The following is a 26,731-nucleotide window of genomic DNA, read 5'->3' on the forward strand; positions in this document are numbered from 1 at the left end:
AATTTGGGTTCAAAATATGGCTCAGGTATCGAATTTGGAATGCTTGGGATATTTTGAAAACTGCAGGGGGGTTTGGGTAAAATGTGACACACCGCTGCTTTCAGTAATTGGCATATTTTGGGAATAAAAAGTCGGAATTTCAAACTGCGAATAAGTGGAAAGAGCCAGATTTTGGGTCCAAAATATGGCTCAGGTATCGAATTTGGGATGTTTTGAAAACTGCAGGGGGGTTTGGGCAAAATGTGGCAGACCGCTGCTTTCAGTAATTGGCATATTTTCGGTATAAAAAGTCGGAATTTCAAACTGCCAATAGGTACAGAGAGCCAGATTTTGAGTCCAAAATATGGCTCAGGTATCGAATTTCGGATGTTTGGAATATTTTGAAAACTGCAGGGGGGTTTGGGCAAAATGTGACCCAACACCGGTTTCAGTAATTGGCAGATTTTCGGTATAAAATTCGGAATTTCAAACTGCGAGTAGGTGCAGAGAGCCAAAATTTGGGTTGAAAATATGGCTCAGGTATCGAATTTGGGATGTTTGGGATATTTTGAAAACTGCAGGGGGGTTTGGGCAAAATGTGACCCACCGCCGCTTTCAGTAATTGGCTTATTTTGGGAATAAAAAGTCGGAATTTCAAACTGCGAATAGGTGCAGAGAGCCATAATTTGGGTCCAAAATACGGCTCAGGTATGGAATTTGGAATGCTTGAGATATTTTGAAAACTGCCGGGGGGTTTGTGCAAAATGTGACCCACTATCGCTTTCAGTAATTGGCATATTTTCGGTATAAAATTCGGAATTTCAAACTGAATAGGTGCAGAGAGCCAGAATTTGGGTCCAAAATATGGCTCAGGTATCGAATTTGGGATGTTTGGGATGTTTTGAAAACTGCAGGGGGGTTTGGGCAAAATGTGACCCATCGCTGCTTTCAGTAATTGGCATATTTTCCGTATAAAAAGTCGGAATTTCAAACTGCGAATAGGTGCAGAGAGCCAGAATTTGGGTCCAAATTATGGCTCAGGTATCGAATTTGGGATGTTTGGGATATTTTGAAAACTGCAGGGGGTTTGGGCAAAATGTGACCCACCGCCGCTTTCAGTAATTTTCATATTTTTGGTATAAAAAGTCGGAATTTCAAACTGCGAGTAGGTGCAGAGAGCCAGAATTTGAGTACAAAATATGGCTCAGGTATTTGAATTTGGGATGTTTGGGATATTTTGAAAACTGCAGGGGGGTTTGGGCAAATTGTGACCCACTGCCGATTTCAGTTATTGGCATATTTTCGCTATAAAAAGTCGGAATTTCAAAATGCGAATAGGTGCAGAAAGCCAGAATTTTGGTCCAAAATATGGCTCAGGTATCGAATTTGGGATGTTTGGGATGTTTTAAAAACTGCAGGGGAGTTTGGGCAAAATGTGACCCACCGCTGCTTTCAGTAATTGGCATATTTTCCGTATAAAAAGTCGGAATTTCAAACTGCCAATAGGTGCAGAGAGACAGATTTTGGGTCCAAAATATGGCTCAGGTATCGAATTTCGGATGTTTGGGATATTTTGAAAACTGCAGGGGGGGTTTGGGCAAAATATGACCAACCGCCGCTTTCAGTAATTGGTATGTGTTCGGTAAAAAATTTCGTAATTTCAAACTGCGAATACGTGCAGAGAGCCAGAATTTGGCTCCAAAATATGGCTCAGGCCTCGAAATTTGGATGTTTGAGATATTTTGAAAACTGCAGGGGGGTTTGGGCAAAATATGACCCACTGCCGCTTTCAGTACTTGGCATATGTTTGGTAAAAAAAGTCGTAATTTCAAACTGCGAATACGTGCAGAGAGCCAGAATTTGGCTCCAAAATATGGCTCAGGCCTCGAAATTGGGATGTTTGAGATATTTTGAAAACTGCAGGGGGGTTTGGGCAAAATATGACCAACCGCCGCTTTCAGTAATTGGTATGTGTTCGGTAAAAAATTTCGTAATTTCAAACTGCGAATACGTGCAGAGAGCCAGAATTTGGCTCCAAAATATGGCTCAGGCCTCGCAATTTGGATGTTTGAGATATTTTGAAAACTGCAGGGGGGGTTTGGGCAAAATATGACCCACCGCCGCTTTCAGTAATTGGCATATTATTGGTATAAAAAGTCGGAATTTCAAACTGCGAATACGTGCAGAGAGCCAGAATTTGTGTGAAAAATCTTGTTCAGGTCTCAGATTTGCGATATTTCCGATATTCATACTCCCCCACTTTCCCCTTCACTCCCCCATACTACCCCATTTTCCCCCATATTCCCCCACTTTCCCCCCATACTCTATGTATGAGGAGTTTGGGGGAAATTGGGGGAGTATGGGGGAAGTGAGGGGGAAAGAGGAGTTAGGGGGAAGGAGGAGTTAGGGGGTAGTAGTGAGGGGTGCGAGTGAAGCGGAGGAGGAGTGCGGGCGTAGGGTGTAGAAGGGAAGAGTGAAGAGGCAGGAGGAAGGGGGAGGAGTGAGAGGGTAATAGGGAGGAATGAGGGGGTAGCAGGGAGGAATGAGAGGGCAGGAGGGAGGAATGAAGGGGTAGGAGGGAAGGCAGGAGGGAGGAATGAAGGGGTAGGAGGGAAGGCAGGAGGGAGGGAGTAGAAGGGAGTTAGGGGGTATGTAGGAGGGGTAGGTATGACCTGGCTATATTGGTCATGTCAAAGTTTTGCACGCTGAATGCACAAAGACCGTTTCTTTATTCATTGTTATCACATACCTCATGGGGGAGTGGATAGGCAAACACTCATCCAGTTAAACTTGCCTCGTAGTACTTTCATAGCTCGTTAATTTGTATTCTGGTAAGCAGAATCTCCAAATAAATGGACGTTTAAAGCGCATTCCTATTTGGTTTTAAAAGTTTATACCGATTGAGAAACTCGGATTAAATAGTCTAACACCAGAAATGTTATTATTCAGTTTAGTCGCCTAAAGGACATACAAGGACTAGACATTACCAGGCATTCCTGTATACCTTACCTTATGCTGTATAACATTGCCACAACCCTGGGTTTTATTGATTTAAATGGCCACAGGGAGTCGTACAAAATTGCGGGTTATAATGTTATTAGTTTATCTACTGTGGTGACAAGTGGGCTGACTGATGTCCGTTGACACCTGTATCGTGCTTCAGTTTACTCGCCAGATCGTCCTGTCACGGGACTCGTCTGTAGGAAGTATATCAAAATTTCTTGGATCATTAATAGCGTAGGACTTGGGGGGGGGGGTAGGACTTGAGGGGTAGGAGTGTGTCGTGGCCCTCAGTTGTTCCTGGTATTAGTCGACTTAGTTTTAGAAGACTTAGTTTTAGAAAAATTTTTGTTGGCCAGTGTTGAAGTTGTTTGAAAGTAGATGTGTTTTTCTAAAGACAGTGGGGGGGGGGGGTGTCCATGCTTGGATACAATTATCTAAGTGATAATAGATATCTGGTGTATAAGTGTTTTGACAGTAGAATAACTACCTTCTTTTCCTTAAAGTCAAAATGTCGCTAAATTTTTTCAAAGGTTTTGTTAGTAGTTGTGATGTTACTGCAGCAACTTTTGGTTAATGATGGATTCTTGCACAAAGGTCCTTTATTTCATCGTTCTGCTTCATTTTAATGTTAATGTGGTAGTTGTGATATGGATTGTTCTGGCTCACCTCTAAGGTTTTGCAATGTTAAACGTATATTAAGAAGAATTTGCCAGTCTTTGAACCATTTTTAGAGTTCGTGTAGATCTTTGTAAGGACTCGATATAATTGTTTCATGTTCTTTATACCATAAATCTTGGCGTCATCTGCAAATTTGATGTGGTTTTTAATATTTTGATTTGTTATTGATGTATATAAGGTATAGACCCTTGTGGTATGCCTCCAGTTAAATCTTTTTTGGATGAACCTTTAATTTCTTTGGTTTAATTAAGCCTTCTTTTTATCCTTTCTACCACCCCTCCCCGCTCAGCTCGTTGTCGCTGTGTGGGGGCTTAGTGGGCGGCTGTCGGAGTGTGATGCTCCTTGGGACAGTCCTCTGTCCTTTTCTAGCCTTGTGCTCCTGCTGCCGTCCTCTCCAATTCTGCTGGGCATCTTTTCCTTTTCCTTCTGTTTCGTTTTTCTCCCCCCTCTTCTCCTATCTGCTTGCCGTTTCCTGCCGACCTTTTGCTCGTTCTGGTTCCTCCCTTGGACTTCTTCTATTTTGACGCCCGGGTGCTTGAGGAGGCATACTCTTGCACCCGTAGAACTGTAGTACCCGACGTCGAGAGCGAGGGGAACCTTTTATTTTTATTTTTTATTTTATTTATGCATATACAAGAATGTACATAAGGAATGTGAGGATACAAATATGGTTATTACAGTCTTGTAAAGCCACTAGCACGCGCAGTGTTTCGGGCAGGTCCTTAATCTAAGAAAATTTTAAGGAGGTAAATACTTGCAAAATTTATAGACAAAAAATGATAACAGATTACATGAAATGAAAAAAAAAAAAGATGAGAGAAAATTGTAGGTACAGTATATTAAAGCACATAGGTAGCTAAGATTGATTGCAATGACAGCTTAAAATGGTAGTTGACAACAAATTGGTAGGCACAATACAGCAGAAACAATATAAGATTGATTGCAATGACAGCTTGAATGGTAGTTGACTAAAATTGGTAGTCACAATACAGCATATGGCTAGCACATAAAAGAAGACAGCAATTTATTTATTTATTTATTTATTTATTTATTTATTTATTTATGCATATACAAGAATGTACATAAGGAATGTGAGGATACAAATATGGTAATTACAGTCTTGTAAAGCCACTAGCACGCGCAGCGTTTCGGGCAGGTCCTTAATCTAAGAAAATTTTAAGGAGGTAAATACTTGCAAAATTTATAGACAAAAAAATAATAACAGATTACATGAAATGAAAAAAAAAAAAAAAAAAAAGATGAGAGAAAATTGTAGGTACAGTATATTAAAGCACATAGGTAGCTAAGATTGATTGCAATGACAGCTTAAAATGGTAGTTGACAAGCAGGAGTGAGGCAGGAGTGTGGGAGTAGAAGGGAGTTAGGGGGTATGTAGGAGGGGTAGGTATGACCTGGCTATATTGGTCATGTCAAAGTTTTGCACGCTGAATGCACAAAGACCGTTTCTTTATTCATTGTTATCACATACCTCATGGGGGAGTGGATAGGCAAACACTCATCCAGTTAAACTTGCCTCGTAGTACTTTCATAGCTCGTTAATTTGTGTTCTGGTAAACAGAATCTCCAAATAAATGGACGTTTAAAGCGCATTCCTATTTGGTTTTAAAAGTTTATACCGATTGAGAAACTCGGCTTAAATAGTCTAACACCAGAAATGTTATTATTCAGTTTAGTCGCCTAAAGGACATACAAGGACTAGACATTACCAGGCATTCCTGTATACCTTACCTTATGCTGTATAACATTGCCACAACCCTGGGTTTTATTGATTTAAATGGCCACAGGGAGTCGTACAAAATTGCGGGTTATAATGTTATTAGTTTATCTACTGTGGTGACAAGTGGGCTGACTGATGTCTGTTGACATCTGTATCGTGCTTCAGTTTACTCGCCAAGTCGTCCTGTCACGGGACTCGTCTGTAGGAAGTATATCAAAATTTCTTGGATCATTAATAGCATAAGACTTGGGGGTAGGAGAGGGCTGCAGTGTTTGTCGTGGCCCTCAGTTGTTCCTGGTATTAGTCGACTTAGTTTTAGAAATATTTTTGTTGGCCAGTGTTGAAGTTGTTTGAAAGTAGATGTGTTTTTCTAAAGACAGTGGGGGGGGGGTGTCCATGGTTGGATACAATTATCTAAGTGATAATAGATATCTGGTGTATAAGTGTTTTGACAGTAGAATAACTACCTTCTTTTCCTTAAAGTCAAAATGTCGCTAAATTTTTTCAAAGGTTTTGTTAGTAGTTGTGATGTTACTGCAGCAACTTTTGGTTAATGATGGATTCTTGCACAAAGGTCCTTTATTTCATCGTTCTGCTTCATTTTAATGTTAATGTGGTAGTTGTGATATGGATTGTTCTGGCTCACCTCTAAGGTTTTGCAATGTTAAACGTATATTAAGAAGAATTTGCCAGTCTTTGAACCATTTTTAGAGTTCGTGTAGATCTTTGTAAGGACTCGATATAATTGTTTCATGTTCTTTATACCATAAATCTTGGCGTCATCTGCAAATTTGATGTGGTTTTTAATATTTTGATTTGTTATTGATGTATATAAGGTATAGACCCTTGTGGTATGCCTCCAGTTAAATCTTTTTTGGATGAACCTTTAATTTCTTTGGTTTAATTAAGCCTTCTTTTTATCCTTTCTACCACCCCTCCCCGCTCATACAAAATGTAACTTTTGGTTTAACCTTTGGTTTAACTTTAACTTTTTAACTTTGGTGCAACTTTTGGTTAATGATGGATTAAGGTGTTTGCAATGAACACAATGATAAGGTTGTTTGATATTACATAAAAATTAGGAGATTGGGTAACACTAGGTACAGAGCAAATTTAAAGCTCAGTGTAGGAAACTAAGAAGATGAAGTTAGGTACTTTTTGGTTTTGCTTTTAAATAAGGCAAAAGTTTTACAGTTTTTCAATTCACTAGGGAGTGAGTTCCATAGACTAGGTCCCTTAATTTGCATAGAGTGTTTACACAGATTAAGTTTGACCCTGGGGATATCAAAGAGATATTTATTTCTGGTGTGGTGATAATGGGTCCTATTACATCTGTCCAGGGAGAGTTTCAGAGCATGGTTTGCATTTAAGAACAGGGTTTTGTAAATGTAGTTGACACAAGAGAATGTGTGGAGGGAGTTAATATTTAGCAAGTTTAGGGATTTAAACAAGGGAGCTGAGTGTTGTCTGAAAGCAGAGTTAGTTATTATTCTGATAGCAGATTTTTGCTGTGATGATGGGCTTAAGGTGGTTTGCAGTGGTAGACCCCCATACACAGATACCATAATTAAGATAGGGGTAGATTAGTGCATAATATAGTGAGAGGAGAGCAGAGTTAGGAACATAATATCTGATTTTGGAGAGTATACCAACTGTCTTAGAGACTTTCTTAGTTATGTGTTGAATGTGGGTGCTGAAGTTAAGTCTCTTGTCTAGGAATAGGCCAAGAAACTTGCCATCATTTTATTACTGATGTTAATGTTGTCTATCTGTAGCTGAATTGCATTTGATGATTTGCTTCCAAATAAGATGTAGTAAGTCTTTTCGATGTTTAATGTTAGTTTGTTCGTTGACATCCATAAGTGGACTTTTTTTAATTCATTATTCACAACATTATTTAGTGTATGTGGGTTGAGGTTTGAGTAGATAAGGGTAGTATCGTCAGCAAACAATATAGGTTTGAGAATATTAGAGACATTAGGCAGATCGTTTATATATATATAAGAAATAGAAGAGGTCCTAAGATGCTGCTCTGTGGCACTCCAACGGTAATTGGTAGAGTGGAAGAAGTTGTATCATTGATGGTTACATATTGGTGTCTGTCACTGGGCCCCGACCTTGCTCCTCCTTTGGCCTCTGTGGTTGGGTCGAGCCCCAAGCCCCCAGTGGTGACTACCTCGTCCCCTGGCGCGGCTCCTTCTCTAGTTGTAACTACTGCGCCTTTTAACCCCTCTCTGGGGGTTCTCACCGCCGTCCTCGTCACGGCCGCCCTCGCTCGATTCCTTCCAGTTCTGCTACCTATCAAGCCTTGTTTGGTCCCGCTTCGTGGGCCAAATATTTTGATCTCCTCCCTCTTGATTCTGCGCCTCCTGACGATTTCTCCCTCCATCGACATCTCGTTGATTCCGTGGATGCCTCCATTACTTTCAACCCCACTCGTCTCGGAACACGTGTCGTGCTGCTCCTTCTCAGGATGCTGCTTCCCGCTTGGCTGCCTTATCCTGCCTTGGCGAGACCCCTGTTCGGGTCTCGAAGAACGCTCAGTTGAATGCCAGTGTTGGCACTATTCTGCTCCCGCCCCATGTTGCGACCGGTGTTCGGGACCTGCGCGACTGCCACGACGATATTCGACATATCCTTGCTGCCCAGGGCCATTCTTTCTCCAGGTGGACACGTTTACTCGTCCCCCTCGTGGTAGTCGCCGTCAACCCCTCCGGGTTGTGAAGATTACCTTTGATGGTAGGACCCTTCCACCTTCTGTCATTCTTGCTGGTGCTAGGTGCTCTGTCCAGGAGTACATTCCTTCTCCTCGGCTCTGCAACAAGTGCTGGAGGTTTGGGCATGGTGCCCTCCGCTGCTCCGGGACTGTCTCTCTCTGTCCTTTGTGTGGTGGCGAAGGTCACTCTAAGTCGGAGTGCGCTTCTCCCCAGGCTCGTTGCCTCAACTGTAGTGAGGCCCATCCTTCCTTCTCCCGTGCGTGTGTCCATTACAAGCTTGAAGCAGCCGTCCTCAACTTGAAGCACCGGGAGCGTTTATCTTTTCCTGAGGCGAGGCGCCAGGTTCGCCGGCTCCCGCCTTATGCTAATATCTCTTATGCTCGCGTGTTGCGCTCTCCCTCTCCTCGTCCTTCCCGCCTTCCTCAGACTCACAACCGTTTCCGGGCCTTGGACCCTGATGCGCCCACTGCCCCCTCCTCTGTTCCTTTGGGTTCTCTCCCGAAGGATCCTCCTCCTGGTCCTCTGTCTGGGATTCCCCTTCCTTCTACCCGGTCTGTCGTGTCTCCTGTGTCTTCTTCCTCGTCTCCCTCCGTTCCTCCTTCCCATCCTTCCCCTCCGTCTCTTGACTCTCCCCACCGCCTGTCGGCGCGGGCTGATATCCATCGCTCTCCAAACGGCCGTCATGTGTGCTCTCGTTCAGCTTCTCCTGTTGAGACGCTAGAATCCGTTGCCCGGTACGTGGTTGCTGGGACACCGGTCTCTTTACGTCAGAAGCATAAACCTGGCTCCTCTCCTTCCTCCTCCCCGGCGGGTAAGAAGGTTTCGCTTTCTTCCTCGGCCCCTACTTCTGCCTCTCTCGCTCCTTCCCCTCCCATTTCGGTGGTTGCGCCCCCTGTTCCTGCTATGGAGGTTTCTTTAGCCCCTGCTTCCCTCTCAGTTACTGCCCTTGCTGAGGTACGCTCCCCTCTTTCTACCCCTCCTCTTCCTGCTGCTGTCCTTGCCTGCTCCTCTCCGTTGTCTCCTCCTCTTCCTCCTCCTCCGGACCCCGCCCGCCCACCTCTGATCTGTTCTCCCGTTTCCTTCCCTCCGTCTTTGCTCAGTTTACCCATACCCCCTAACCCTGACTTTGCTGACCCTGATCCCGACCCTGATATTCTTTAACGTGCTATGTTGCTCTTTCGCCTTTGTTTCTTCCTTGTTCTCTGTTTTTGTCCTTTCTCTTCTCGTCGTTGTCCATTCTTCAATGGAACGTTCGAGGTTATTACCCTAATTTTTCCTCGAACTCCAACTTCTGATTTCGCGGTTTTCGCCCCTTTGTGTCTGTCTCCAGGAGCCGATGCTTGGTGCTCGTCCTGGTCGCTTTCGTGGCTATTCCTTTCTCTCCCCCCCCCCTCCCCCAGCTGCTGCTGGGGCTTCTAATTCTTCTGCTCTTTTGATTCGTGCTGATGTTCCCTTTGTTCCTTTACTTTTTCCTTCACCTCTCCATTGTTCTGCTGCTCGTGTCTTTGTGGGGAAATGGTACACTGTTTGTTCCGTTTATCTCCCCCCGAGTGTCCCGCTCTCTCTTCCTGATTTGAAACACCTCCTAGACTCCTTGCCGGAGCCTGTGCTCCTGCTGGGTGACTTCAATTGTCGTCATTCTCTTTGGGGTGACGTTCTGACGAATACCCGGGGTCGCCTTCTTGAGCCGTTTCTCCTCTCTTCTTCCCTGTCTCTTCTGAATTCTGGTGAGCCCACTCATTTGGACTCTCGGACTCGCACCCTTTCTTGTCTTGATCTTTCTCTCTGCTCTTCTTCTCTTTACTTAGATTTCACGTGGCAGGTTCTTGATGACCTCCATGGAAGTGATCATTTCCCCATCCTTGTTTCCTTTTTCTCTTTTCGCCCTTCCCTCTCTTTCCCTAGGTGGCAGTTTGCTAAGGCGGACTGGACCCTATTTTCCCTCAGTGCTACTCTCTCTGACCTCTCCCTTCTGCCTCTCTCTCGCGCTCTCCTCCTTTTTCATGACACTGTCTTCAACGCTGCCCTCAGCTCTATCCCTCGCTCTTCCTCCCGGGGTCCACGGAAGTGCGTTCCCTGGTGGAATGCGGACTGTGCTCGGGCTGTCCGCTGTAAGCGTGCAGCCTGGAAGAGGCACCGCCGTAGGCAGACGACCGATTCTTTTCTTTTCTTTCGGAAAGCGAGTGCGGTGGCCCGTAGGGCCATCCGTACGGCTAAACGTGAATGTTGGGCATCTTATGTCTCAACAATTACGTCCGAAACCCCTCTGGCCCAGATCTGGAAGCGTATCCGCAAAATAGCGGGTAAGTTCGTTCCCGATGTTTCACCGGTCCTTCACCTCGATGATACTCTTGTGGCGGACCCGTTGCAGGTCGCTTCCGAACTGGGTTCCCACTTTTCTTCTGTTAGCTCTGGTCTTCATCTTCCCCAATCTTTCCTTCTTCGTAAACCTGTCCTTGAGTCTCGTCCTTTAGATTTCTGCACTCATCTTCAGCTTCCCTATAATGATCCCTTCTCTCTCTCTGAACTTCGTTCTGCCCTGGCCCTCTGCGGTTCTACGGCGGCGGGCTCCGATGGTATTCATTATGAGATGCTTCGCCATCTCCCTCCGAGCACGTCTCAGTATTTACTGAGTCTGTATAATCGGATCTGGGAGTCGTCGTCAGTCCCTGAGGACTGGCTCGATGCCGTTGTCCTCCCTGTTCGCAAACCGGGGTCTCTGGGTACTTCCCCTAAGGACTTTCGCCCTATTGCTCTCACAAGTTGTGTCTGCAAACTCTTTGAACGTATGGTTAACGTTCGTCTGATGTGGTTCCTGGAACACCATCACCTCCTCTCCCCTTCTCAATTTGGTTTCCGCAAGTGCCGCAGCACGACAGATGTCCTGGTGTACTTGGAGGTCTATATTCGTACTGCTTTTGCTGCGAAGACCTCCGTTGTTGCCGTCCTTTTTGACCTGGGAAAGGCTTACGACACCACTTGGCGTTATCATATTCTATCTCAACTTCATTCTTTTGGCCTTCGTGGTCATCTCCCTCTCTTTCTCCGTAGCTTCCTCTCTCGTCGTTCCTTTCGGGTGCGCCTTGGTACCACTCTCTCTCCCTCTTGTCAGCAATACGAAGGTGTGCCCCAGGGTAGTGTTCTGAGCAGTACTCTTTTTCTGGTTGCCCTCAATGGTCTTCTTTCCTCTCTTCCTTCTGGTGTCTTCTCCGCTCTCTATGTCGATGATCTTACCCTTTGTTGTCAGGGTGATGATTCGCCTCTCCTTCAACGCCGGCTTCAACTTGCAATTGATGCCGTGTCGTCTTGGGCCACGGATCATGGCTTCAAGTTTTCTACTTCTAAGACTTGTGCCATGACTTTTACGCGGAAACGGGTTGTTCTTCGTCCCTCTTTGTCCCTTTATGGTCATCCCCTTGAATACAAAGATTCCGCGAAGCTTTTGGGGTTATTCCTTGACACTCGTTTGTCTTATAATAATAATAATAATAATAATTTTTATTTAGGTAAAGGTACATACATAAAGAGATTTTACAAAGTTTGTTGGCTTTATAGATAGAGCTAGTACATACAATGCCTAAAGCCACTATTATGCAAAGCGTTTCGGGCAGGAAAAAACACTAATGACTAAAAGCTTAAAACTAATGGGTAAAAAGAATAAAATGTGTTGAGTACAAATAAAAATAGAGGTAAAAGAGGGGGGAACATTGTTGAAAAAGCAGCACAAATACAATTACAAATTATTACAGAAAATTACATTCAAACAGCGTTGAATTGAAAAAAAAAAAAAAAAAAAAAAAACATACATGGGTTGACAACAGAGGGGTAAGGTAGGTTACAGGGAATTTATTAGGTATAGCTTCGTTTTTAACTTAAACTGGTTGAGAGAGATACAGTCTTTAACATGGTTGGGAAGGTCATTCCACATTCTGGGCCCCTTGATTTGTAGAGCATTTCTGGTTTGATTAAGTCGTACTCTAGGAATATCAAAACTGTATTTATTTCTGGTGTGGTGCTCATGGGTTCTGTTACAACCTTCTATGAAGCTTTTGAGATCAGGATTGGCATTATAGTTTAGCGTTTTATATATGTATAATACACATGAGAGAATGTGCAGTGACTTAATGTCTAACATATTCAGAGATTTGAGTAGGGGTACCGAGTGATGTCTGGGGCCAGAATTGGATATTGTCCTTATAGCAGCTTTGTGTTGAGTAATTAGAGGACGTAAGTGATTTTGGGTAGTAGAGCCCCAAGCACAAATACCATAGTTGAGATATGGATAGATAAGGGAGTAATAGAGAGTCAGGGCAGGGCGTGGTACATAATATCTGATCTTAGAAAGAATGCCCACAGTTTTTGAAACTTTTTTTGATATGTTTAGAATGTGTCCCTGGAAATTCAGCTTGTGGTCAATGAGAATGCCAAGGAATTTGCCATCTAATTTGTTACAAATTTGGGTATTGTTTATTTTGAGATTTATTTGATTAGAGGATTTATTGCCAAACAGAATATAGAAAGTTTTGTCAATGTTAAGGGTGAATTTGTTGGCAGTTAGCCACAGATGGACTTTATTTAGCTCAGTATTTACTGTGGCATTTAGAGCAAGGGGATCAGGACTGGAGTAAATGAAGGTTGTGTCGTCAGCAAATAGAATTGGTTTGAGGTGTTGGGAGGCATTTGGAAGGTCATTAATGTAGATGAGAAAGAGGAGAGGGCCAAGTATGCTGCCCTGGGGAACACCAATGTTGATGGGTAGGGTGGGAGAAATTGTATTATTCACAGAAACACATTGGAGCCTGTCAGTAAGGTAGGATTTGAGGTATTGTAGGGAGTGTCCTCTGACACCATAATGATGTAATTTAAGAAGAAGGTTTTGGTGGTTGACAGTATCGAAAGCTTTACGCAGGTCCACAAATAACCCAACAGGGAACTCATTTTTATCAAGAGCTGTATGAATCGAGTTAAGCATACTAAGAATGTGGAATGACCTTCCCAACCATGTTAAAGACTGTACCTCTCTCAACCAGTTTAAGTTAAAAGCGAAGCTATACCTAATAAATTCCCTGTAACCTACCTTACCCTTCTATTGTCAACCAATGTCTGTTTTTTTTCTTTAAAGAGCGCTGTTTGTCGACATAATTGTATTTGTGCTGCTTTTTCATCTATGTTTTCATTTCTTGTTTTCATTCTACTCATTATGCTCAATTAGTATTAAGCTTGTCATTTAAGTTTATCATGCCCGAAACGCTTTGCGTAATAGTGGCTTTAGGCATTGTATGTACTAGCTATACCTATAAGTTAAACAATCCTTGTAAATATTTATTGTATGTATGTACCTTACCTAAATAAAATTGTAAAATTTTTGTAAAATTGTAAATTGTTGTAATAAGTGCATCGTTAGTGCTTTTTTTGGGCCTGAAGCCATATTGGCAAGGGCTAAGTATATTGAGTTTGGCTAGATATGAGTAAAGCTGCTTATAGATTAGTTTTTCGAAATTTTTTGACAAGTTTGGCAGGATTGATATAGGTCTGTAGTTGTTAACATCTGTGAGATCACCACATTTGTGGACAGGCGTTACTCTCGCTTTTTTTAGAATATCTGGAAAGGTTTGGAGTTCAAGTGACTTGTTGAAGAGCAAAGCAATAGCAGGGGCTAAAGATCTGGAGGCTTTTTTGTAGATTAAAGTTGGTATCTCCTCAAGGGCACCAGACTTGGTTTTAAGGGAAAGGATTATCTCATTGACGTCAGTGGAATTAATAGGGTTTAGGTACAGAGACTGTGGATAGTTCCCTGTAAGATAGTCCTTAATGTCAGTACTGGAAGATGGAATATCATTAGCAAGGGATGAACCAATGGAAGAGAAGAACCTATTGAACTCAATAGCAGAATCAGAGGCTGAAAGCTGACCATCGTTATTAGACATGAGAGTCGGTTTGTTATTTAAAGACTTCTTTGATCCCAATATTTGTGAAATTGTTCTCCAAGTTTGTTTAATGTTGCTCTTTATTTGGGTAAATTTATCTTTGTAGTATTTAGTTTTGGCTCGTCTAATTATCTTAGATAGCAATAATGAGTAATTCTTTGAGAATTCTTTGGAGACAATTCCTAACCTATACTTCTTCTCAAGATCATGTTTTTTATTAATATATTTAAGTATTCCCTTTGTAAGCCAGGGATTGTTAAGCCTTTTGGTTGTGACTTGTTTTGTAAGCATAGGACAGTGGGTATTATAAAGGCTAAGAGTTTTTTGAAGAAAAGATTGAACTGCTAGGTTGATGTCCTCTATGTTACCTAGCTCGGACTCCCAGTTGACATTATCAGTAGCAGTTATAAAATTGTCTATAGCAGTTTCATTGTGTAGTCTAAAACGTATCTCTCTTGACTCAAGAGGTGGTTTGCTAATGTTAGTTAAGAGAAATGTGGGGTAATGGTCTGTAGTGCTATCGGTGATTATACCTGAAGTAAGCGGAGAGGTTATGTTTGTCCAGATGTGATCTAGAGTCGTGGCAGTGCTATCAGTGATTCTTGGTCTCCCCAAATCTCTTACCTCTGTGTTGAGTGCTCTAAGGCCCTTACCCTCCTTCGGGTCTTGTCCCATACTTCTTGGGGGGCAGATAGGCGCACTCTCCTTGCTTTACATTCCTCTCTCGTCCTGTCTAAGCTCGATTATGATTGCCCTGCTTACTCGTCTGCTTCTCCTACTCTTCGCCGTCTTGATGCTTTGCACCATACTGGGTTGCGCCTCAGTTCTGGTGCCTTTCGTTCGACTCCCATCCTTAGCTTGTATGTTGACACTGGCTTCCTGTCTCTCCAGGACCGCCGTGATCGCTACTGTCTTCGCTATCTTGCGCGGTCCTTGCAACATCCTTCCTCTCGCCTGTCGTGCTTTAACTTTTACCCCTCCTGCGGTTCCTGTTCCTCCTCACCACCTCCCTCTTTCTGTCCGGTTATCTCGCCTACAGGATTCTCTTTCCGTACGTATTTCTGATGTTTCTCCTCGTGTTGTTCCTTCTTTGCCCCCATGGAGGGTCCCTCTTCCGCGGTTTTGTACATCCTTGACCCGTATCACTAAAGCTTTTACCCCTCCTACGGTTCTAAAACGCCTTTTCCTCGAGCACTTTTCTTCTCACTCCCGCTCCGTTTCTGTCTTCACCGATGGGTCTAAGTCAGCGGACGGTGTTGGCTACTCTGTTGTTTTTCCTGATCGCACTTATATGTGTCGCTTGCCTCCGGAGACTAGCATCTTTACAGCGGAACTTTATGCTGTTCTCTATGCTCTTCGTCTCCTGCTTTCTCGTTGTCAGTCTTCCTTTGTAGTTGTTGTTGACTCTCGTAGTGCCCTCATGGCTCTCGGGTCCTTTAATCCGGTTCATCCAGTAGTTGTCGAGATCCAGCATTGGCTGTTTCTCGTTCACAGTAAATTTAAGTCGGTTGAGTTTTGTTGGGTTCCCAGCCATATTGGTGTGTCTTTAAATGAGTGTGCGGATGCTGCCGCCAAGGAAGCTGTCCGCTCTTGTCCCATCTCTCGTAAAGGCATTCCGTCTTTTACCCAGTTATCCATTCCTCAGTCCTTACCCGTTGGCAGGCTTCTTGGTTGTCTGTTACTGGTAACAAGCTACGTACTCTTAAATGTTGTGTTTCCTCGTGGCCGTCCTCCTTCCACCGTAACCGGCGGTGGGAAACTGCTCTGGCGAGGTTGCGTATTGGCCATACTCGCTTAACCCATGGTCACTTGATGGAACGCCGCCCTGCTCCTTATTGTCCTAGTTGCATTGTCCCTCTTACGGTCGTGAATGTCCTGACTTCCAGGACGAGCGTGTGTCTTGCTTTCCGACCGCCCCTCGCGGTCACCTGTCCCTCGATAGAATTCTTGGTGACTCGGATACTTTTGATATTGTTCGCCTTATGCGTTTTTGTTCTCGTATTGGCATCCTTGGTGATATTTAGCGCCCTCTGATTATTCCGCACTTTTGATGGTGCTACATAGCCTTCCCGGTTTGGTGCCTTCTTTTGATAATTACTTACTTATCCTTTCTACCATTTATTCTATGTGCCTGGTATTTCATTCCTAGTGTTTCATATGGTGCTTTAGCAAACACAGTACTTGTGTACCAATAGTCTTGTGCGAATAGCTGGTTATCTTTAAAAAAAAGTTATTTTTTTAACAAATCGTTTTGTTGATTTTACAAGACTATGAATGAATCTCCCCTTCAGGACCTTGCAGATGTGAGGTTAAAGTAATCAGAATTTTTCTGCTTGGCAATTTAAAAAATTTAAGTGACATTTGAAATGCAGATAAAGTTGAGAATAGCTTTGAACCTATATAGTGAGTTTAAGTGACAATAAGTTTGAATGGAAAGTTCATTTAAGAGCTTAGATTGAATTCCAGGTATCTGAAGTTTTTATAATTTTAGTTTGAAAAGCTCTTCCCATTTATGGTGCTTGTTACAGGCAGTGTATGTATACACACTTTAAATAGTTATAATCAGCAGCTTGAAACATTAGTGGTAATGGATGGTCTGGTGTGTGAATTTAGTGTTGATTCCAAATATTTGGTAGACATTTCATAGTGCAGCAAATATTAACACAGATTGGACATTTCTAAAGTTTTTTATTTTCTTAGACTAGTATAAAATTGTAGTGTTTGGTCTCATTTGATATTGTCCAGCATTAGACAATATTGTTAGCAAGTATGAAAGTTGTATAGTTTCCTGTAGTTTTAATACATAATCAATGTGATTACTATAATGGGCTAAGGTGTGACATTTAGTAAGGCACATTGAAAAAAAACAATTTAGCTTAATCTTGCCATTGACTTAAATTTTTACATAAGCTATGCAACATCATTGATAAGTGGAAATTTAGCCCATACATTTGTTTTAGAAGTGAAATTTGGTAGTTATATTATAAATATTTTAAATTTTATTATCAGGTTAATTCAGTTTGGAATGCAAAGTTTTAAAAAGGTCAATATGATTTCAGTTTTGTATGCTTAAGATGCTCATGTGTAAGTTTGTAATAGCTTTATGAAGTTTAAGTTGTCATAAACTACATTAGCTTTATGAAAACTTATAACTCATATACATGCAGGTTTAAATTAATGCATTATATCAGTTTTCTTTAGGTGTCATTGTTAGGAAGACTGCATTAGTAATAAATTTCAAGCAGTTGAATTATGGCTACTTTCAGGATAAAGTACATAAAGTTTCATTAAATGATTTATTAAATAGTATACAATATAACAAAGACAATTTTATGTTTCAGTTTGAGACTTCAAAGGCCAAGAAAATGTCCAGAGTACCAAAGACATCATCCACCTGTAAAAGAAAAATAGTGAGTGTCCCTGTTCAATATACTAACACCTACCAAGTAGCCAATAATTTAACACCTACCAATAATTTTCACTTTAGTAAGTTATTTAAAAATTTCAGAAGTTCTTTAGATGTTTAGACTTTGCATGCATCAGGAATAATCAGTAATTTCCAGCATGATAGAATCTTTGCTAATTTCAGGATAAAGTACAGTATAAAGTAGTTTCATTAGAATATTTATTGCATAGTATACAGTGTAACATCTAATATTGACTATTGTCTATTTCAGGTTGTGGGAAGCTGCTCCTCCTAGATGCAATCCACTGAAGACTCAAAGATCATCAAAAGGCCAGGGAAAACTCCAGAGTACCAAGGACAACATCCACCTGTAAAAGAAAAATAAAGTATATCAAACAGGGACACTCATTTTATTAACACTAACACATACAAATTACTACCAAAACCCCTAAGTCCCAATCTTTTAAGATTGGCTCAGCAAGGCCTACCCCTTATTTGCATTTTGAGGCAGGACTTGTTGGCTGAAAGAGTGGAACACATCTTTTGGTTTAGTGCCCTCAACATGATGTACATAGGCTTCACAAGAAGCCTATGTACATCATGTTCCAGGCACTAAACCTCTGGATGTATCCACTCTTTCAGTGAACAAGCCCTGTAGTTATTAACAATGTTTGCACATTGTTAAGGGTCCCTACACCTAAGCAATTCTAGTCCATCTATTAGATGGGTAGTAGAGCAGGGCTCTGAAAAAGCCAAGCCAGGGAAATCTGCAAGACTGCCTGGTCCCCTTCTATGAAATGGGGTAGGATCAGTACAAACTGCATCAATCCCTGCCGGTGGTAACAGTAGGACTTTGGTACACATCTATAAATGGACTAGATGAAAAAGAAAGTTAATTAATTATTTGATATAGCTAAAACATGTAATTCAACATACCAGTTTATTGGACGTGTGGAGTAGAATAGCCTCACTGCTTTGGTACCATTGTAATCTTCATTAGCACCTGAAACATTTAACCAAATTACCTTATAAATTCTGTATTGGGCTAATTTTACTTTAGTTACTTTGAAAATTCACGAGATAATGTTCATTTAATCTTACAATATTAAGATTAGTGGATTTTGTCACTAATGCTTATCAAGCAAAACACATTGACATTAAACTTAGTTTGAGTAGCCACAAGTACATCAAATTGGAGAACAATACTTCAGACTTTAATGGCAATTTTTAATTTACATTATCTACATGCAACCATCATTTCAAATTATCTTTACCTATAATGCTAGATTGTTTAACTATTTTAAAACAGTAATGTTTACCACACACCTTATTCTGAATGTTAAGCATTCAACACTTTCAAACTCCAGGATGTAGTTCTGCACTTCCCAATCCATATTCTGAAAGAAAAAGTCTATTTAAACTTCAATGATATTAAAAACATGACAGTTACCAGTGAATTTTTTTACTTGCAGTTATGAACATATCCTTTTAAGTTAAACATTTTGATGAACAAATCCATGAGGGTTCAAACCTATATCTAACTGCAGGAGCCATGAGTAAGTAATTATCAAAAGGCACCAAACCAGGAATGCTAGAGCCATGAGGTCAGTAGGCCTCCCAGTCAATTCTTTTACCTTGTCATGGTACATGTGCAATCTTCACACATCTCAACCATCACAGCCCTTGTGGATTTGTTCATTTGAGATATCACTGCAATTTATAGATTGCAAACTTTTAGCCAAATAATTAAAAACCAAACACATTAAGGAAACCAATTACATTTAATATTTATATACCTTCAGATTTTATTCCATTTAAGAATTAACACTTTACATTTTAAATTTTCTTTATGCTATTCAAAGCAATTCCTGCAAGGACTAAACTTATATTGTACCCCACTTGTCAAGGCCTAGAACTAGTTTATTTTCCCATTTCAAGGCCCCTTCACAATTACATAATTTTTTACCTAAATATTTAAAAACTAATTAAACTAATTATATCAGTAAACTTACTTTTACTAACTAATTCTCACAACTGCTATTTTCTGTAGCATAACTTTCACCAATTGTTCTGTACACCATCCCTGAAATTATGTTGGAAGGACCCTCCACAACCTGTCAATGAAACATTAAATATGGTTAAAAAATTGCTGTGCAAAGAAAATAATTATCTTTAAACTTCAATATTTGCCTTTTTAAAACTACACTAATAAATTAGCTACTTCCCCCACCATCTTTCATTTATAAATTATAGAATAAAACCCTTTTAAGTAAAAATTAAAGGCAGGCTACCAAAATTTTATTTAAAACAAAAATTTATAGTTAAGATTTCCCCCCCCCCATACTGGTACAGCAATTGATATAGCTAAAACGAATTCAACATGCCAGCTTCATAGATGTGCAGAGTAGAACAGCCACACTTCAAGTTAGTCAATGCTTTGATACCATTGTAATCTAGAAAAGCACCAGAGACATTTAACCAAATTAGCTTATAAATTCCATATTGGGGTTATTTTACTTTTGCAAATTTACACAAATTCACAATAGATAATGTTCCTTTAAAATCTACCAAAATGTTAATATTGTCAGCTCACTAATGCTAATCAAGCAAACAAAATTAGTTTGAGTAGCCATTATCCAAGTTTGAGTACATTAAACTGGAGAAACATACTTCAGACTTTCATGGCAATTTTTACTTTACATTATCTATATGCAATCATTCAGATTATCTTTAGCCATAATGATAGATTTTAACTTTACTATTTAATATAATGCAAATCTGTTTAAAATACTACCACACACCTGAGTCTGAATGTCAAACAATCAACACCTTCAAACTCTAGGATGTAGTTTAGGACTTCCCAATCCATGTTCTGAAAGAAAAAGCCTATTTAAACTTCGGTTATATTATGAAAAGATCAAGTACAGTTACCAGTAAATTTGTATTCTGTAACTTTCTTTTTACTTTCAATTATGAAATTATCTTTTTAACTTTAAAAAATTTAGATTAACAAATCCATGACGGTTCAAACCTGGAGCCATGAGGTCAGTAGACCTCCCAGTTGCAATTCTTTTACCATGTCATGGCACAGTCAATTAAGGTGCATCTGCAATCTGACATTTGAACACAGCCCATTTAGATTGTTCATTTGATGCATCACGCTTGTTAAATTTATATACGATACAAACTTCTAGCCAAACAATTAACTGAACTGAAAATTAAGCAGACAAATTTACATTTAAATATAAATTTAATTATAAATAAACTCTACTTCAGATTTTATTCAATTTAAGAGTTAACACCCAACTTCACAAGTGAAAATTCTTTGCGCTATTCAAAGCAATTCCTCCAACGACTAAACTGATATTGTACCCCGCTTGTCAAGGCCTAGAACTAGTTTATTTTCCCATTTCAAGGCCCCTTCATAATTACATATTTCACCTAAATATTTAAAAACTAGCTATTAAACTAATTATATCGGTAAACTTACTTTTACCAACTAATTCTCCCACACAACTGCTATTTTCTGTAGCATAACTTTCACCAATTGTTCTGTACACCATCCCTGAAATTATTTTGGAAGGACCCTCCACAACCTGTCAATGAAACATTAAATATGGTTAAAAAATTGCTGTGCAAAGAAAATCTTTAAACTTCAATATTTGCATTTTTAAAACTACAATAAATTAGCTACAGTACTTCCCCACCATCTTTCATTTATAAATTCTAGAATAAAGCCCTTTTAAGTAAAAATTAAAGGCATGCTACTGAAATTTTATTTTCAAACAAATTTTTAGTTAGGATTCCCCACATCCCCCATATTGGTACAGCAATTGATATAGCTAAAACTAATTCAACATACCAGCTTCATAGATGCGCAGAGTAGAACAGCCACACTTCAAGTCAGTCAATGCTTTGATACCATTGTAATCTATAAAAGCATTAGAAACATTTAACCAAATTAGCTTATAAATTCTGTATTGGGCTTATTTTACTTTTGCAAGTTTACACAAATTCACAATAGATAATATTCCTTTCAAATTACCAAAATGTTAATATTGTCAGCTTCTCACTAATGCTAATCAAGCAAAAAAAAAATTAGTTTGAGTAGCCATTATCTAAGTTAGAGTACATTAAACTTGAGAAAGATACTTCAGACTCATGGCAATTTTTTTTTTACATTATATGCAATCATTCATATTATCTTTAGCCATGAGAGATTTTAACTTTACTATTTATTATAATGCAAATCTGTAACATACTACCACACCTGATTCTGAATGTCAATCTACACCTTCAAACTCCAGGAATGTAGTTTGGGACTTTCCAATCTATGTTCTGAAAGAAAAAGCCTATTTAAACTTCAGTTATATTATTAAAAGATCAAGTACAGGTACCAGTTAATTTGTATTCAGTAACTACTTTCAATTATGAAATTATCTTTTTAACTAACAAATCCATGAGGGTTCAAACCTGGAGCCATGAGGTCAGTGGACCTCCCAGTTGCAATTCTTTTACCATGTCATGGCACAGTCGATTAAGGTGCATCTGCAATCTTCTGACATTTGAACACAGCCCATTTAGATTGTTCATTTGATGCATCACGCTTGTTAAATTTATATACGATTTAAACTTCTAGCCAAACAATTAACTGAACACTGAAAATTAAGCAGACAAATTTACATTTAAATATAATTTTAATTATAAATAACTTCAGATTTTATTCAATTTAAGAGTTAACACCCCACTTCACAAGTGAAAATTCTTTGCGCTATTCAAAGCAATTCCTCCAACGAGACTAAACTGATATTGTACGCCACCTTAAGAACCGTCAGTGTAAAGTGTGTTCAGCGACGAAAGGACGAGTGATAAAAGGGGTCCCCCCTCACTAGACAGGCGAGTATGCCTCCCGAAACACCCATGCATCAAAAGAGAAGTCAAAGAATAATCAAGACTGGCAAAAGGTCAGCAGGAAATGATTAGTTGGAAATGAGAAGAGGGGTTAGAAAATTGAAACTAAAAGTTAAAGTGTCTAGCAAAATTGGTGAAGACAGCAACAGGAGCATAAGGCCTCTAAATGACAGGACTGACCCCATGGAGCATCATTCCAGCAGCTGCACACCAAGCCCCCTCCCTCATGACAAGCAAGAAAGGGTTGGGGGGGGAGGGGGGGGGGAAGAAACCTCATTTAGTAGACAACTTGCCATGACTAATATCTACAGGATGGGCAGTGACAATCTATACAACATTAATGTTCTATTCACATTTTCAACTTTTAGCTTACATACACCTACATTAAGTACCCCAATATACCTTTACTTTGGTAAAGACTTCCTACAATGCCTTCAATACTTTAAAATTGATGTTGCCTACTATTAGAAATGGGTAATTTATAAGAATTACATTTCAACTACCTTCAAACGAACATTTGCTATAACAAAGTACTTCTAAAATTAATATAACCACCCTTTCACCAAGCTATAATCCTTATTATTCTCATTAACAATATAAACTGGTATTTATCAATAAAAAAATTAACATTATTAAGTATACAGTGTTTATAATAAGTATTACAAGTGTACAGTATTATAACTACAATATTTGCCAAAACATTTATTCAACTTGCAGGCTTCAATGCAACAGGAATCCATCTTATCACAATGTGGAGCGGCGATTATTTCTTCAATCCCACGCACCACACTGGCTTAAACAACTACATCAAAGTGTGGGGAAAAATTACCTTGCATCACCTTGTTGCTCATAAGGAAGGTCAACTGCCCATGACACCCATAAATTTATTATCTAGTAATGCAAGTCTATTAGTCTCAAGACAGATGGTGCCAAGAATATTAAGTATTCTAAAATTGCCAAAAAGCTCGTTTTAATAAACTTAGAGAACAGCTCTCGTACCATGATTCTTCACTATTTACAATAAGCGACAACATCAACCAACATAAGAGCCCATACCCAAAGTTATATGCTACTACCAACAAATACATTACAGAGGTCATTGCAGATAATGCATCTCCACCCGTCAAGAGAAAATCCGAATTAATAAATTTATGTATACATACTATTAATTTCTATTAAACTAATATTCATAAACTGCTTAAGTGCATAATTTTAAAGTAAAAGTATAACATTGTACGTTTCTAAAATTTTCTAATAAGCTTAAATACAATAGGCAAGTATACAATTCTAAAATAATTACCATATTCTTAAATTACTGACCATGCAAGGAAAAGTTCCAAGAATCTAGTAACAATGCACTGATCAATATCATTTAACAGCTGGTGCCATTGTGTGCAATGAACATTTTACCACAAATTATTTCTATTATGCAACATACTAGCTAAAAAATATACAACTATCATCAAGGACAAGTTATACATTTCCATTTTCCTCATCCAATGCATAACCTAAGACCCACCTATGTACTTTGACAATAGCATATGGACTTCATAGTAGAGACTATTTAGCCTGTATATCGAGTAGAGAATTACAGTGGCCAGTCTCCCATAACAAGCAATATAAGTTTACCTGCTAACAAATTAATACAGCATCCCAGAGCTTGGGTGTCACCTCATGACTTTCAAATTGCCCTTTTTATCTATTCCAATAGGTATGGCCACTGTTCATCAACTTTCTGGAAATATTCACTCACTCAAATTCTAACACCCAACAAGATTCTGGACCATAATTATTAAACTGCAGTACCACACATTTTACACAACTAGTGTTAATTATTGATAATTAACTTACTAAAATTAATACTAAATTTTAAACATGTTTGCTATCTATGCCAAGATACTAGATTATAAACCTAACTGTCATGGCCTTTAAGACTGGACAATATGTTAATGCTAAATTACAATAAGCACAACCTACAGCCTTTAAAATATTCCAACAAAGAAATACATTGATGTTGACCAGACCACACTAGAATTTGAAGGGACGACGACGTTTCGGTCCGTCCTGGACCATTCTCAAGTGAATCAACTTTAGAATGGTCCAGGACGGACCGAAACGTCGTCGTCCCTTCAAATTCTAGTGTGTGGTCTGGTCAACATACTTCAGCCACGTTGTGACTCATCGCCTGCACAAGAAATACATTTATACATACAAATATACATTTCATTATCTATTTACAACTTTTCCTGAAGCTGGAATATGCACCTAATGATGCCAGTCTTAGGAAACAAGTGCAAAGACTTCCAATATAAAAAGCTTTTTAGCATAATTAATAAAACTAGATTACACAACATGGTATCTGACTAAAATTATCGACCTAAAACTACCAAAGCAATTCTAATTTTATCCAAATTTAAAGAAACTAATACCTACTTTTGTAATTACTTTCAGGGAAATGTTATAGAATATATTCACCATGTAGAAAGTCTGGACAATTTCTCACTACCCTCAGACAAGGAACAATAACGGCAAGTTTGAAGCACCTTTGATTAAATAGATACAATATTTAAGTATTATGGGAATAATAGCTTTCCCAAGTATCATTCGCACCTATAATGAACTACATTATGTGGATTGTACAGGTAATTCAACCTAGTAACGAAGCAAAGCCTCCTGGAACATGTCCAGCATATAAAAATCTAAACCTACTGAAGATTCAAATTCTGCAAGAAACTCAAAAATATCCCAAAGTACACTTCAGAACCTTAATAGCAATACAAGGGCATCCAACATGGCAGAAGACTATCGTGACCAAATACATTTTGACCAAACCACATACTAGACGACGATAACCAGTATCATCACTGGCTCCACCTTAACGTATCTTTTAATCAATGCATCAAACATTAAATTCACTATCAGTATTCAACTTTATACACAATTTATATTTTAAGCAGGTGTAGGAAATGAATTTAGAGACCATAGTAAGAGATACAAGGGGAAAAAGCCGAAAGATTCTAAAGCCACAGGTGTGGACATTTAAAAGTAAAGTTAGGGACACTTTCCATGAAGTGCCTCTAGACCAACTAATACTTCCCTAGATTGGAATTTTGCAGATGTTCCTCCCATTTATGCAGGCCACAAGTAGCACAGCAGAAAAGCTGCATCCAATCAAGTCTGCTTTTGGAATCTTTTCAGATTCAGTCACCATTTTGATTAAATATTTAAAGAAATGTAGTTTGTGGGGGGGGAGGTTTGAACCAAAAAAAATTATATGAACAAGGCTGTCATGCAAACTTTGCAAATTAACCACCTAATAAAGTACTTCCAGCAACTGCATACATGGATTTTTTAAGGGACCATTATATTAGTTTATTGTAAAAGTTCAATGTCGACCAATATTTTTTTTGGACTTTGTATATGAAAAGAGATGCAACAGTTCAAATTTTCAGTACTGCAGCCTAAATAGAAAGATTTAATTTCTCTTTTTAACGAATATTACATTTTCAAGTGTGTATATACAACCACACGTTTCAGATAATCATTCTACGACTTTTCTAACATGACCATATGAAGGATATGAAGTTGGGTTTTTCCAACACTTTGTTTTCCTAATACAAATAGTCAAAGTGCCCCCAAAAATATGCAAATTTAACACTTCTTGCTATTATTAAATCAAATGAACTTTGTGAAAAAAATGCCAACTACAGATTTTAGACACTAAGGTGTAAGTTTCATGTAAATTTATTAAAAAAATGAAATTTATGAACATTGTTATTTAAACAAAATAAAGCAAGGTGCTGCCATCTGTGGCAGAGGTTGACAACCAATTTCCTGGACCCCTTGGCACCCTTACAGATAGGCTTACATGCCATCAGGTGTACAAGTTTCATGCAAATTCTAAAATAAACGAATTTAAAAAATCTTTACTACAACTAATTTTTTTTAATATAGGCTGTTGTGATAGCCAGTCAGACATTTCAGTCGACACCATTTTTTCCGATTTTTTTTTTTTTACACCCAATTCAATATTTCTCTATTCTATGATGCCGAGATTGACCAGATTAAACCCTTTCCATATACAAAGGGTCAAAAAAGTGAGATCTAACCATTTTGAAAAACATACCTAATGGACCCCTTAAAGCTTTTCACAACCTACCACACAACTGGCAAGGAAACTAAGCACAACTTTAATCTCGTTCACCCAACTAATACCACAGCATGGACACCGATTTTATCTACTTTAGACGATATTTAATACCAGCCAATAATTCATTCTTTATGAAACTGACATTAGTAAAAATGGTACAACACAAGCTAGATAGGATGCTATCCATGTCTTCACAGAAAATTGATCAATTTGCAAAACAAT

At 39.3% G+C, this 26,731-nt stretch overlaps 1 long non-coding RNA gene across 1 annotated transcript in view; it reads left to right on the forward strand.

Annotated features, from left to right (window-relative positions):
* The window catches only part of LOC138357111 (uncharacterized), a 192,827-nt gene extending 174,979 nt beyond the window's left edge, over positions 1 to 17,848 (forward strand). The window contains exons 6-7 of the long non-coding RNA XR_011224818.1: positions 17,384 to 17,452; positions 17,720 to 17,848. This is a non-coding gene — a long non-coding RNA (uncharacterized lncRNA). The remainder of the gene's footprint in view (positions 1 to 17,383; positions 17,453 to 17,719) is intronic.
* Positions 17,849 to 26,731: the final 8,883 nt, after the last annotated feature.

The sequence above is a fragment of the Procambarus clarkii genome, chromosome 76, assembly GCF_040958095.1.
Source record: "Procambarus clarkii isolate CNS0578487 chromosome 76, FALCON_Pclarkii_2.0, whole genome shotgun sequence".
In the NCBI taxonomy this organism is placed as follows: domain Eukaryota; kingdom Metazoa; phylum Arthropoda; class Malacostraca; order Decapoda; family Cambaridae; genus Procambarus; species Procambarus clarkii.